The sequence below is a fragment of the Tiliqua scincoides genome, chromosome 11 (genome assembly GCF_035046505.1).
Source record: "Tiliqua scincoides isolate rTilSci1 chromosome 11, rTilSci1.hap2, whole genome shotgun sequence".
NCBI lineage: Eukaryota > Metazoa > Chordata > Lepidosauria > Squamata > Scincidae > Tiliqua > Tiliqua scincoides.
Window position 1 is genome coordinate 9275572 of NC_089831.1, and position 15576 is coordinate 9291147.

The window sequence follows — 15576 nt, forward strand, 5'->3', positions numbered from 1 at the left end:
GTCCATAACTTCCTGTACCCAGCTCAACCTCCTGTCTTTCTCCATCCCTGCCACTTTTGACGCTATGCTTTGCGTGTCTTCCTCGGCTCCATCAGTTCTCGTAATGGCTTCATTGCAATTGCGCTGGAGTCGATAGAAGTCAGACTCATTTTGCCTGGCTTAAAGGCAAGCCATCCTGGCTGGAAAAAACACAAAAAAAAACAAGATGCAAGTCCCCTAATGACTCCAGAAAAGTATCCTGCGTAAATATATGAGTCTCGGCACTTAAAGCAGCATGGCGGTCTTCTCTTGCCTCCGCTTGCCTCTCTGTGTCCGAGGCAGAAACGTCGGGGCATATTGATTACCGGGACAACACTAATGGCATTTGTTTCTCCACAGAATTAACCTTGACAAATACATTCTAACGACTTTGCAGAGCACCGTCTTAATGAGCTTTGAATGCCTCCCCCTTGCCACCCTTTGTTTGGCTGCACAATTTGTTTTAATTGTGTGTGATTGGAAGTTTGCGCTTATCTTCCCTTAAAAAAAAAAAATCAAAACGCAAATACAACCCTCCTGATTTGAGCTTTTCTTATGAGTTTGCATTTACCGCATGCATTTGTTGGTGGGTTGTTTGTTTGTTTATAATAGCTATGCAAACACAAAGAGTGAAGGTAAGAGGTTTGTGAAATCAGTTGATCTTAATGGGAACTGAATGTGTTTCATTGGTGTTTAGTGGAAAGACTCCAAAGCAAGCCTGGCTTTCAGTCCAGGCTGAAAGTTCAGCAGGCCATTAAGGATTTGATCCGTGATACTCTACACATCCAAACTGAACTCTTGGGTGTGAGCCGGTTGCTGGGGGTCCCGGGACATATATTGCCTCTCATCTGCCCCCCTCCCCCAATGTCATATGGGGTGCTATCACTGCCATTGGAACTGAGAGCTGTGACGTCATTCGTGTCACCAAGTGTGGGAGGCCAGTGCATCACCCCTATGATGAACCTCTTCCCATATAGTGGGTGGGGCAACGCCCTGGGTAGCAGGCGGAGTGATGTACCATTGCCCCATCCTGCTGGGTTTTTTTGGCTATAACCTTTGATAGAATAGAGATATTTTAACATGGTTTGTTCCATTGCATTCTGCATGAAATTACACATTGAATGATACATCACATGATGGTATTCAAAAATACCAAGATTTTGAAAATTTTGGTCAGTTATGGTGTCACCCCCCCCCCGTGTGCATCACCCAGTGTATCCTGCACCCCCCTGCACCCTTTGCATACCCTAGCAATGCCACTGACTGAGGGCACAGAGGTTGGCTTGTCCAAATGGTTCTCTGTCGGGCATGGGTCCTTGGCCAGTGCCTGACCTGATTAAGCTTTGACAGTGTTCTTCAGGGTGCATACAGGTGTGGCTCCACAGGTGGAGCCAGGCAGGACACATGCCAAGACCCTTGTCTTGCCAAATCCCAATCCACTGGGCCTTGTGCCCCGCTTAAGGCTGATTAGTTTCCCTTGTTAAACTCATCAGTGGAGCAAGCAAAAGTCAGAGTCCAGTCCCAGTCCACAGATTCCAAGTAAGTCAGTCCAATCAGTGAGAGTTGCCAAATTAGAGTCCAGAGCCAATAAGCCGAGTCACAGTCCAAGGTCAGATTCCAGGTAGTCAGTCAAATCAATCAGAGACGCCAAGCCGAGGTCCAGAGTCATTAAGCCAAGTCACAATCAGATTCCAAATTCAATAAGCCCAGTCAGTCTGCTCTCCAACCTGCACTCCTTCTACAACCCACACCACTAGTTCCTCCAGGTGCTGTTTATATGCTCCCAGGTTCACTTTAGCCTCTGGTGGCTGCAGCTGTGCAGCACACCTCCAGCTACCACCTGGGCTTTAAACCTGCATTTACTTAGAGCAGGGGGCACTGTGGACACCACACCCTATCTCCTCGGTAATATCTTCTGCAATTCCAATACAACCCTCAATCGTGCTCCTCCAGCTCTGAGGTGGTACTGGTCTTCAACTGCCACTTATCGCCTGGTAAGCCAGTCAGGGCCCAATGAAAAGGCTAACTGTGAGGTGGTGGGGAGTGAGTGGTAACAGTGAACCCTGCTTCATGGGGACCCATGGTCCCCCCCTTGCATCCGCCCCTGACTACACCATCACCCTGCAGCTGAAGCCACTGCAGTGTGCATAGATCCACAGCACCTTGTGGTGATCGGTTTACTAACTCCAATTTTTGTGTGTACCCCATCACTGATGCCAGAGGCAGCAGCTGTGAGTGGTGTGAGCTGGGGCTTTGTTCTGAGCCCTCTTTGAAGGGCCGGGCACCATCCCAGCCACCTTGTGCCCACCCTGGCATCCACCACTCCAACCATCACCACTTCTAGCAGGGTCAGGCTGGGGAGGGGGTCAGTGCCAGGTGGCCACCACGACAGGTAGACCATCTCTCATGCTGTGAAGTCCACTGGTTGAAAAGCACAGCCTTAAAACTAATAAAACACAATTAGACCTTCCAGGCACTCAGACCACAAGCTGGTATTGACCACATCACACCTGTGCACTAACCCCAAATGGTATCCATTCACCCTGTGCTTATAGGAACTAATATATACTTTTGACTTAAGGGTACATAAGAACATAAGAACAGCCCCACTGGATCAGGCCACAGGCCCATCTAGTCCAGCTTCCTGTATCTCACAGCGGCCCACCAAATGCCCCAGGGAGCGCACCAGATAACAAGAGACCTGCAAGGCTTCCTGGGAATTGTAGTTAAGAACATAAGAACAGCCCTGCTGGATCAGGCCATAGGCCCATCTAGTCCAGCTTCCTGTATCTCACAGCGGCCCACCAAATGCCCCAGGGAGCACACCAGGTAACAAGAGAACTGCAAGGCTTCCTGGGAATTGTAGTTAAGAACATAAGAACGGCCCCACTGGATCAGGCCATAGGCCCATCTAGTCCAGCTTCCTGTATCTCACAGCGGCCCACCAAATGCCCCAGGGAGCACACCAGATAACAAGAGACCTAACCTAACAAGAGACCTAACAAGGGTAGCAATGTTTCTTTTGATATGTGCACAGGTTAATAGCGCGGATGAGTTTGTACCTGCTAGTGGAGTTTACGATTCGGCAACACATTAATGTCTGATTTACATAGAAACGAGATCTCAAAACTTGGCTCATATAAGCTTTGTTAAACAATTTAATGGGAATGCTTTGGTTGCAACCCTGCTCCATTAAAAGTCTAAGAGAGCTTTGCAATCACATAGGAGAGAACTTTCAGAGGAAGTTAATGGGTAGGGGCAAGAACTGTTTGCATAGAAGGTGGCACGTCTGGATAGGGTTGGATCTTATGAAAAAGATTCCCCTCTCCCACAGCATGTGAGTCCTATTTGCAATCATTTTGCTATTAAGACTTTGCAATGAAGCTTTATGGCTTCTGTTTGATGAGCATTCACCCTGCAGTAAGTCCTAATGGGCTTCATTGAATAACAGCCCAATCCTAAGCATGTCTACCCTGCACATGCCCGATCTCATCTGATCTTGGAAGCTAAGCAGGGTCAGGCCTGGTTAGTACTTGGATGGGAGACCGCCTGGGAATACCGGGTGCTGTAGGCTTCTACCATAGTCTTTCAAGACTGAAGGTTGCCAACCACTACTCAGAAGTAAGTCCCATTAGAGTCAGTGGGGCTTACTCCCAGGAAAGTGTGGATAGGATTGGGATATAAGTAAGCTAGAGATTGCACTTTGAAGAGGTGTGTTGCTACCCTATCTGCTGAGAAGATGATTTCCAGGACTGGCCCAGCCCCATCAGATTGATTGACAACCCAATCCAACGCTTCCCTAGTGCCCAGGGCTACAGGGACACCAAAATGGTGACTGCTGTATCCTATGGGGCCAGGGAAGCAGCACCAGGTCTCCACAGGGTAAGGAAACAAACGTTCCCTTACCCCTTGTAACACCCAGGGAGCCCCAATGGGTCTCCTCAGATCTACGCCCACTATTGAGCAGGCACTGAACTAAGGAGATCCATGTTGGGTTCCCCAGCCAAAAAGGGGGCTTAGGATACAGCAGCAGAGCCTGCTGCTGTCTCCACCCCCTCCCAGGCGCACTCCTCCCACCCTCCCACTGCCCAGTTCTGTCCCTCCCCACTCTCCCCCTTCCCTGAAAAGTCCTGCCGCCAGCCATCCTTACCGGCTCTTGGTGTCCCTCTTCAGGCATTGAAGCCCAGCACTCTCTTCTCTACAATGGTTAAAGGGACAGGCACTCTGTCCTCCTTTCCATCTGGCCACTCTGCTACTACTGTCCTCAACACTTCCCTTTTCTGCTCCATTTCCTTGAATCTAGTGAGTGGGGGAATGGAAAAGTTGGCACCTGGTGTGTCATCGGGTAAGACATTGAATCTGGAGTTGCATCTGGAGAACATGTGCATCTGCTTCAGGTGTTGGGTGTTCTAGGACCAGCCCTAGAGATTTCTTTGATTCTCTCATGTGGTTCCATCCTCACTGCTGGGCAGCAGAGGCTGGGGGAAGTTTCTTGAGAGTAGCACCAGACACCAGACTGGTGCCTGGTGATGGTATGGGTGGATCCAAGCTGGGGGCCATGGGTGCACGCCCCCCAAATGTTTGTGCCAGCAGAGGGCAAAGTCAGACACCAGGGGAACACCCACTGGGTGGAACCAAGTTGGGGAGCCCAGGGGTGTCCGGAAGGTAGGAGCCCAGGTCTACCGGTTGAGGAAAAGCTCAGCCATGGAGGCCATGAGCTCAACCAGGAGGTAGATCTAGGCTCCAAGTCTGGGCAAGAGCCCAGGTCTACTCACCTGCCTCAAGTACCACCGGTGGTACCTATACCACTAGTTGAGAAATACCGCTCTGTACCACAATGGCTCTTAAGGGATGTGCTCAACAAGATCTAATCAACGCAGTGAAGCCTTGGCAACATTCCTTGTAAAACAATAGTACTTTCACAGACTCGCTAGAGAGAGAGAGAGAGAGAGAGAGAGAGAGAGAGAGAGAAAGAGAGAGAGTGGGAGAGCTGCCTCTTCCCATTGCTCCTCTCCTGGTTCCACGCACCTGTGCACCTTGCAGACGGCTCCATACGCTTAATCAAAAAGAAATCTAATTACCTTAATTTACTCCATCGAAAACTAAGCGGGTAAACTATATGTTTAATTATAAACTTTCCACCTTAGACAGCTATAATTAATGAGTCAAGAAATTGTGCAATATGCCTCAAGCAGCCTTACATTACTCCTGAGGTGCTTGGAGCCCACCAACCAGTCATTTCTTATTAGTATTAGAAGCAGAAGCGCCAACTGAAAAGCATTAATCATGAAACGCTGCACCACTCTGAGACTTTTAATTGCATGTAGCGTACAACGCGTACTTAGGTTTGCACACGCGGCCTGGGTTTTGACAACGGTTTTCTTTCCACGCACAAATTTTCCGGCGGCTAACAAGAAGTTGACAGGGCCGCTTTCCTACTCATGCGTCCCTTTGTGACTCTTCTGGAGATCTGCAGAAGACTGCAAGGATTGGCCTCAAACCGGGCGCTGCTTGAGTAGGGCTGCACAGGATGTTCGCAGGCGCTCGTGCTTTTGCTTGGCGCAAAACGGGGGCTTCCAGAAAGGCTGGTGATTCCCTAAACCCAGCAACATGCGGTGCAGGGGCGGAAGGTGAGGCAGAACTGGCCCACTAGAGTTCTTTGGGAAGTGCCACCACCACAGTTGTGATCACACAAACATTTACAACCCATGTGCTCCAACCACTCAGAGCGGGTGTGCTGTGAGTGTTTGTGCTCTCACAGCTTCGGCAGTGGCGGCAGTGTTTTCTGAAGAACCCCAGAGGGCATTGCTGCCTCACCTTCCGCCCCCACCCTGCATGTCACTGCCTTAACCCAGTGCTATCAAACTCGTTTCATACAGAGGGCCGAAGTTAGCACTCATAAGAACATAAGAACAGCCCTGCTGGATCAGCCCAAAGGCCCATCTAGTCCAGCTTCCTGTATCTCACAGCGGCCCACCAAATGCCCCAGGGAGCACACCAGATAACAAGAGACCTGCAAGGCTTCTTGGGAATTGGAGTTAAGAACATAAGAACAGCCCTGCTGGATCAGCCCAAAGGCCCATCTAGTCCAGCTTCCTGTATCTCACAGCAGCCCACCAAATGCCCCAGGGAGCACACAAGACAGCAAGAGACCTACATCCTGGTGCTCTCCCTTGTTCATGTTCCCTGCTGAGGGCTGGAAGTGACATCATTAAACTTAGCTTAGCTCCACCGGATCCAAAGCCCTGCATTGGGCCTCTCGGCCTGCCACGGGACTGCTTTACTCTGTGCTGGCTATATAGCTAGTGCGGAGTCAAGTAGTCCCATTGCAGGACTGCTAACCTTACTGGGGGAAGGGGATGAATAGAAGGGAAAGGGGACACCCGAGGAAGCGTTGGGAGCTGCTGACGGTTGCCTAGCATGCTCAGGATGCACAGCAGCCATTTTGGTGCTGCTGAAGTCCTGGGTGCTGGACTACTTAGGATTGGAAAGCGTTCAGTTTCCTCTCCTGTTGTGAGCGAAGAGTCCATGACTCACTGCAGTACAGAAGTGTACTCAGGATGCAAGCTCTGTAAACCTGGATCTTGGTATGTTCCGTTAGCTTCTTGTTGGACCAGACTCTCTTTGTGAGTCTGGAAAACGTTTTCCACATGCGCCACCTCCGATGCATCCTCGGCATCACCTGGCAGGACAGAGTTCCAAACAACACAGTCCTGGAATGAGCTGGAATCCCTAGCATGTATGCACTGCTGAAACAGAGACGCCTGCGTTGGCTCGGTCATGTCGTGAGAATGGATGATGGCCGGATCCCAAAGGATCTCCTCTATGGAGAACTCGTGCAAGGAAAGCGCCCTACAGGTAGACCACAGCTGCGATACAAGGACATCTGCAAGAGGGATCTGAAGGCCTTAGGAGTGGACCTCAACAAGTGGGAAACCCTGGCCTCTGAGCAGCCCGCTTGGAGGCAGGCTGTACAGCATGGCCTTTCCCAGTTTGAAGAGACACTTGGCCAACAGTCTGAGGCTAAGAGGCAAAGAAGGAAGGCCCCTAGCCAGGGAGACAGACCAGGGACAGACTGCACTTGCTCCCAGTGTGGAAGGAATTGTCACTCCCGAATTGGCCTTTTCAGCCACACTAGACGCTGTTCCAGAACCACCATTCAGAGTGCGATACCATAGTCTTTCGAGTCTGAAGGTTGCCAACAAACAAATTTTACTCAGGATTGGGCTGCAAGTGGTGCAGTCCTTCCATTAGGAACAGATTGCAGTCAGAGGGGAAAACAGCCCTTACTGTCCTCCATGTTGATGTGGAGCCTGTCCATTCAATTGCACACCAATTGAACCGTTTGAATGCTCTTGTACATAACTGGCGTGCAAGAAATCGCATCAATGATCCTTGCAATGCCACTGGGCAGAGACCAAGGAAGCAGTCATCTAGTTTCCATTGGAGTCATGGAATGCAAGCATTCGCTGCATGTCCTGGAGGTACATGAACTTCAAACCATAAAAAAAATATATATATTCCCCCATGACCAATGGCTTCACTGTGCGCATCGATTGCCTGCATAAAGGCCGTTTGCACCATTGCTTTTTCTAGCGCCAGTTGTTGGCACACAGGATTGGGAGAGTTGACCTCCAGGGACCCTATAGAGACAGAAGCACAATTCGATAAAAGGAAAGGAGAAAAACGACAAAATAAGCCAAGAAACAAACAGAATGGATAGAAAAAGGGGATTGAAGAGGATGATAAAGTTGGTTGGTTATGGAGCCTGTGGGAAGATAAAAACAGGATTGATCAATAGTCAGGTCATCTTCTGCCCGGAATAGAAATCTAATGTTTTTGGAATTAGGTTGTTAGGTACTAGTGAGTCAATGCACATACCTTAGAAGAGAGACACCTCCAAGATCACAATGGACTCAGAAGTAAACCCAGCATAACTCTCCCCACCCAGAAGGAAGGGGCTGGAAAGAAGCATTTCTCTTTTCAGATTTTCTAGCTGGTACTTTAAACTTTCCTTCTTATTGCTCACAGCCTTTTTGCTGCCTAAAAGAATGGAAAAGCTGGGGAGGGGGGGTCTTATTTCTATAGCTACAGGCAGGGCTTCTTTTCTAATGGAATGCGGGGGGACAGAGTTCCGGCACCTTTTTGCAGGGGCCCCTCCCCTTTGGAGGCATTCCAGGAGGGGGGGGAGCAAAATAGAGGCATTTGCTGGGCGGGTGCTGGGGGGTGAAGGGTGAGCGGGCACCTGGCCCCTGCCTGACCACACAACTACCCCCTCCTGCCCCATCTCCAAGCTCTTGCCTGAGCCCAGCCTGCCTCCCCTCCCCCCGCGCTCTGCTTTCCAGCGCAGCTTCCAAGCTGGTGGAGGGCGCAGGGGACACGCACCGACACCGAGGAGGACGGACAGTCAGTCAGGGAGACGGGCTGCGGCACCCACGGAACGCCCAGGTACTGGCTTGGTGGAGGAGGAGGGGAAGGAAGCTGGCTGGTGCAGCCCCGTGCCAATCTGCAGCAGGAGCCTAGGCATGTCTACTCAGAAGTAAGTCTCATTGTGCTCAATGGGGCTTGCTCCTGGGAAAGGGTGCATAGCCTTGCAGCCTGAGAGCCCAAGCATGTCTTCTCAGAAGTAAGTTCCATTGTGTTCAATGGGGCTTACTCCCAAGGAAAGTGTCATAGCCTTGCAGCCTGAGTAGACAGGCAGAGAAAGAGCTCTGAGGCTGCAGTCCTCTCCACACTTTCCTGGGAGGAAGCCCCACTGCCTCTAGTGGGACTGACTTCTGAGTAGACAGGCACAGGATTGGGCCCTGAAGCTGCCATCCTGTCCACAGTAAGCCCCATTCACTAAAGTGGACTTCTGAGTAGACATGCATAGGATTGGGCTCTTAGGCTGCAATCCTAGTCACTTTCCTGGGAGTAAGCTCCATTGACTAGAACGAGACTTACTTCAGAGTAGACATACCTAGGATTGGGCTCTTAATCCTGGCAGAGATATATATCTGCACCCGTTTTCACATGCTAAGGGCAGGTGAAAAGGGATTCTACATGTGTACAGCAGGCTGTCCAGCCTTGCCAGAGATCCTCCTCGTCCTTCCCCCACAAGCATGCCCTCCGCCAGCCAGCGTTTGCAGCTCCTCTCCAGCAATGCACAGCAGCTGCTCAGGGCAGCAGAGAACATACAATTGCATGCCAAGCGCCTTCCCAAAGACACAGAGTATTCTGATAACTGAATTAAACCATATTTAATCGCTTGTTTGCAAACGTAGCTGTTTCTATGTGCACCTAAGGATCCCTCTAGTGTAAGAATTCCTTTTTTGTTCTTACTCCCACAGTTGCTTAGAGTAATTTACTACATGGAACTTACATGGAACTCATGTAAGCCATTTTTCGGAATCCATTCACTGCTTCCTCTCCTCAAAGTAGTGCCACCCTACATACTACACGCTACAAGTGCACCTGTACAGTATTTTTCCCCCTGTGTAGAAAAAGTAGCTGGGGGGAAGGGGATGTGGAGATTGATAGCCCAATCCTATGCATGTCTACTCAGAAGTAAGTTCATCTTTAGGGGGGAAGCACATAAAAAATATTTTATTTCTCCAATAAAAAATGGTTTAAAAATAAATAAATAAATAAATAAATAAATAAATAAATAAATAAATAAATAACAGATTAACAAGTTGTGAGTTCCTGCACCTTTTTATTTACAAAAAAAAGCACTGGCTACAGGGATTTTCGGATGTGAAGGTCATTTGATAGTGGAAGAGGAAAAAATCCCATTTTTGAACTCATTCTGGATAACTAACCAAAAAAATCCAGGGGAAAAAAAAACATTTCATGGACACAATTCGGTACAGAGCGAAGCTTAACAAGGCTACCTCAGAATGCCAGGTGCAAGAAAGGGGCACCAGGATAATAATAATAATAATAATAATAATAATAATAATAATAATAATAATAATAATAATAATAATAATAATAATACAGGTATTTCTATACCGCCTTTCTTGGTCCTCAGATTTCTCCTTAGACTTTATTCAAGGCAGTTTACATAAGCAGGCAATTTTTAAATCCCCATAGGGATTTTTACAATGTGAAAGAAGGTTTCTATCTTTCAAAAAACCACAACATTCAGGTGTTTCTTTCTTGATCTGGCCACACATTCTGGCCTCCATCCTCCCACGCTCAGAGCAGATGGAATAGCTTGGCTCAGCTTGTCAGCTGCTTCAAGGTCGCACGGTGCCAGTGGCCTTGAACTGGCGACCTTCGGATGTTATCTTCAGGCAAATGGAGGCTCAACCCTCTAGACCAGACCTGCCCAGGATTTTGATCCCCTGTGGTCTTGCACACTTCCTGAGGCATCTGGTGGTCCACTGTGTGGTACAGGAAGTTGGACTAGATGAGCCTTTGGCCTGATCCAGTCAAGCTCTTTTAAAAAAAATTACTTGCCACAGTTTGGAAGTATACTTCCAGGAAAACCATGGATCACAAATATTGATTCTGACCTAGCAAACGTATACTAGAAAACGGATCCTCCGAGGTCAAATTGTGCAGAGATTCTTGTCTCATGAATAAGTGTATCAATATCTACCAGATGATAGTTATGTGCTACCTCCAAGTTCAGCAGCAGCATGCTTCTAAATGCCAGTTGACGTGGGAGCAATGGCAAGAGAGAGCTCTGCCTTTATCTCCTGGTTATGGGCTTCCCAGAGGCAGCTTGTGCCCACTTTGTGGAACTGGATGCTGAATGAAATGGATCCTTGATCTGATCCAGCTGTTGTTGGCAACCTTTAGTCTCAAAAGACTATGATATCACGCTCTGAAAGGTGGTTCTGAAACAGCGTCTAGTGTGGCTGAAAAGGCCGATTCGGGAGTGACAATCCCTTCCACACTGGGAGCAAGTGCAGTCTGTCCCTGGTCTGTCTCCCTGGCTGTGGGCCTTCCTTCTTTGCCTCTTAGCCTCAGACTGTTGGCCAGGTGTCTCTTCAAACTGGGAAAGGCCATGCTGCACAGCCTGCCTCCAAGCGGGCCGCTCAGAGGCCAGGGTTTCCCACTTGTTGAGGTCCACTCCTAAGGCCTTCAGATCCCTCTTGCAGATGTCCTTGTATCACAGCTGTGGTCTACCTGTAGGGCGCTTTCCCTGCACGAGTTCTCCATAGAGGAGATCCTTTGGGATCCGGCCATCATCCATTCTCACGACATGACTGAGCCAAAGCAGGCGTCTCTTTTTCAGCAGTGCATACATGCTAGGGATTCCAGCACGTTCCAGGACTGTGTTGTTTGGAACTTTGTCCTGCCAGGTGATGCGAGAATGCGTCAGAGGCAGCGCATGTGGAAATCCAGCAGGGCTCTTCTTAAGCTCTGATATCTAGCAGACCTGGCCCACAAAAGTCTGTTAGACTTATGGTGTCACAGCACTCTCTGTGTTTTCTTGGTAGAATGAACCCCTTTGGAATTCCATCTGTGCTTTATCAGGGCAAAGGGGCTAGGTACACGATTTTGCAGAGTTTGCCTTTATAATATTTATGCACTCACGTCTCCTCCTCACCCATAGCTGCTCAATTTTTCATGCCAAGATCAGACAGTGAAAGCAAACAGTTTTGTAAACTGGGAGTAGTACGCTCACCAAAGAGGAGGAGAAGGAGAGGACGCGACAAATCTTCCAGGACCTCTTGGATTCTCACCAAAGTCTCAGCAGCAGATGTAGTCTCCCCTCCCCTTCATTCTTCTTGCTTCACCGATTCTTGAACCAGGAATCCCCGGGGGAGCCAAGTCTATCAGCTATTCCATCAAACTCTGTAATCTGCCTAAGGATTACCCCATGAGTAGCTGTAATTGTAAAACTCTCTCCTTTTGAATGCCTGTGAAATAAGTCACTCTGTTCCTCAAGTGCATCATGTATTATTCCGAAGTTCATGACAAAAGCCTCCAAAGAAAAGCTTTCTCTCTCTATCTCAAGTCTGATGTGAACTACATTGTTCACTGCTTGCTGTCACACTGGGATTCTCTGTAGAGCTCTTAAAGTACAGTGGTACCTCCGAAAAACTCACAGAACGAAAGCGTTTGCGATTTTTGGTGACTCGCACAACGAATTTTTATGATCCGTGCTTCGCAAGACGAATTTTTTTGTTTGTTTGTTTTGGTTTGTTTTAAGGGGGGGGATCGTCATGCCAGTTTATGCTCACATTCACCCTAAGGAAGGGGGAGGATCGTCATGCCAGTTTATGCAGTTTATGCAGTTCACCCTAAGGAAGGATGATGAGTTCTTGGGTTTCCTCGAGCAGCAGCGGGTCAGTCAGCATCCCTCCCTCCCTCTCACACACACACTTAAGCTCTCTTCACCACCCCTCACTCACTCACTCACTCACAGGGTCAGGCTCCTGTGTGCCTGTCAGGGGTTGCACGTTCTTGTTCCCGCCCATTTTTGTGCCCCCCCCCCGCAAGCCTGGAACATCACAGCCTTCTCTCTCCCCAAGCCTGGAGCATCCCAGCCTCTTTCCCCCCACCCCAAGCCTGGAGCATCACAACTTCTCTGCAACACAAACACTTTCCCCCCTCTCTCACACACACAGGCTGCCCCCTTCTCTTACACACACAGATGCTCTGCCCCCCCCACACTCACACAGCAGGGGAGGGGTGCCTTCACTCACTTCATCCAGTATCTGAATATAAGCCCCCCCAGCAACCTGCCATCGCAGCCTCCCCCCCCCCGCATGCCTGATCCCATTCACCCTAATAAGGGGGATCTTCATGCCAGTTTATGATCCCGTCCACCCTAGTAAGGGGGGAACTTCATTTCAGTTTATGATCCCGTCCACCCTAGTAAGGGGAGAACTTCATGTCAGTTTATGATCCCGTCCACCCTAGTAAGGGGGGAACTTCATGTCAGTTTATGATCCCGTCCACCCTAGTAAGGGGGGAACTTCATGTCAGTTTATGATCCCGTCCACCCTAGTAAGGGGGGAACTTCATGTCAGTTTATGATCCCGTCCACCCTAATAAGGGGGGAACTTCATGTCAGTTTATGATCCCGTCCACCCTAGTAAGGGGGGAACTTCATGTCAGTTTATGATCCCGTCCACCCTAGTAAGGGGAGGATCTTCATGTCAGTTTATGATCCCGTCCACCCTAGTAAGGGGAGGATCTTCATGTCAGTTTATGATCCCGTCCACCCTAGTAAGGGGGGAACTTCATGTCAGTTTATGATCCCGTCCACCCTAGTAAGGGGGGAACTTCATGTCAGTTTATGATCCCGTCCACCCTAATAAGGGGGGAACTTCATGTCAGTTTATGATCCCATCCACCCTAGTAAGGGGGGAACTTCATGTCAGTTTATGATCCCATCCACCCTAGTAAGGGGGGAACTTCATGTCAGTTTATGATCCCATCCACCCTAGTAAGGGGGAACTTCATGTCAGTTTATGATCCCTTCCATCCTAGTAAGGGGAGGATCTTCATGTCAGTTTATGATCCTGTCCACCCTAGTAAGGGGAGGATCTTCATGTCAGTTTATGTAAGTAAGTCCCATTGTGCTTGCTCCCAGGAAAGTGTGCACAGGATTACAGCCTTCAAGTTCCCCACTCAGCATCCCCCCCTTTTTGAAATCCTCAGTATAGTATGTATGCCTTTAAAGAGCACTTAATAAACACTTTGTCAACCTTGAGGCAAAATCCGGAGCCAGAGTCTCTGAGGCAGTTCATAGCTGAACACAGTCATGTTCTGGCAACTCTTGCGACGCCGCTGGAACCAACCGTATTGGCCTTTGCCTTTCCATTGGACCATTTCAGCGACGTGGAGAGGGGGGATTTGCTGCATGGGAAACAGCCTATCCTCCACACCTACTTTACCCAGTCTTTGCGCACTGGAGAGGACACTCTGTTCCAGAACCACCATTCAGAGCGTGACGCCATAGTCTTCTGAGACTGAAGGATGCCAACAAGAATAATAAACACTTTGTAAACCAAATTTGACTTTGTTCTGACTTTTCTTGCCCATAGGAACGCATTAATTAAATTTCAATGCATTCCTATGGGAAAACACGCTTCGCAAAACGAAAAACTCGCATAATGAAAGGACTTGCGGAACGAATTAATTTCGTTATGCGAGGCACCACTGTATTCATTTCCTACGGTGCTGAGAACCACATCCCATCTACCATTCCGCCTCTGTCTCCAGGGCACCTTCTTGGTTTTGAGCATGTTCCTAGGCCTTGAGATTTCAACAGGGTTCACTTCAGGTTGTTTGTCCTGTATTTGTGAGCTATGGTTCTCAATACTCGCAAGTCCTGGTGTCAAAGTAAGGATTGGGACCACATCTTTGACACTTGATCCCCACTCTGGTTGTAACATCCCTAGCTCTGCTGCCTCAACCAGAGGTCTCATGACCAATTTAGGTTCTTGGGTAGGCCAGGCACTTAAGGGGCCTAAAGGTCAGCCTAAGGGAGCAATCTGATCCTGCGCTGGGGAAGCCAGGAGGCTTGCACTGTATCCTGTGCAGGATAGTGGCCATAAGCAACTCAGCCAGAGGTAAGGGGAAACATTTCCCCTTACCTCCAGGTAAGGGCTGCTGGCCTCCATGAGTCTTCTCAGACTTGCACCACCTCAAGGTTCTCCATAGGGGTTGGGATCTGGTATAAATGCTGGATCCCAGTCCAGCCTCCCACTCCCGTCCGCCCACCCCTGGAGATCCCTTCTCAGACTTGCACCACCTCAAGGTTCTCCATGGGAATGGGGGTTGGGATCTGGTATAAATGCTGGATCCCAGTCCAGCCTCCTGCTCCTGTCTGCCCACCCCTGGAGCCGCTCACTGCGCGCCCACCGTCAGCCCAGTCAGGCCAATGCAAGCATCTGAGAGGAAGCCGGCGTGGTGGTTTATGTCAGCCTCCGCAGGTCAGCACTTCTCAGAGCACCGGCCCGGCTTTCTCTTGAGAAGGCGCAAACATGCCTTACAGAATGTTTGTGACCTTCCTGGGCCGGAGCAAGGGAATGCACTGGTCCAAATACAGGTCTGAATTGTGCCCTAAGTGTCAAGCCCCCAGTTCCATCCAATGCAATCTCAAGGGGCACAACATACCTTAAGACAGCAAGGTACAGTTCTTGCTGGGACCTGTACCTTGCTGTCTTACAATTAAGCTTACCTTGCAATTAAGCCAAATCACTGATACCAAATCTAGGTAGGACCTACCCTGAATATGCCAATGTCTCAGCTCAGGGACTCTGATACCCTATGGCAGGGGTGTCCAAAGTTTTTGGCATCTAGTGTCATCTCTCTGACACTGTGGCAGGGGCTGGGGAAAAAAAGAATTAATTTACATTTAAAATTTGAATAAATTTACATAGGTTTACATAAATGAATATATTAAAGATGAACTTATATGAATGAATGAAGGTCTTACAATAGCGCAAGGCCTATAAAAGGCCTTGCACAAAGCAAGGCCGGCCTTTCCTTTGCTGCCGATGCTGCATCACAGACGTGAAACAGCAAGCAGTGGAGGGAGCCCTCATCCCACAGCTCATGCAAGAGGTCAAACAGTTGCCCTCACGCTGAGAGCAGTTGCGTTGGGCC

General features: G+C 49.2%; 1 pseudogene; it reads left to right on the top strand.

The window, feature by feature from the left end:
* The first annotated feature begins 3474 nt into the window (after window positions 1-3474).
* On the top strand, window positions 3475-3592 carry LOC136662916 (5S ribosomal RNA; annotated as a pseudogene).
* The last annotated feature ends 11984 nt before the right edge of the window (window positions 3593-15576 follow it).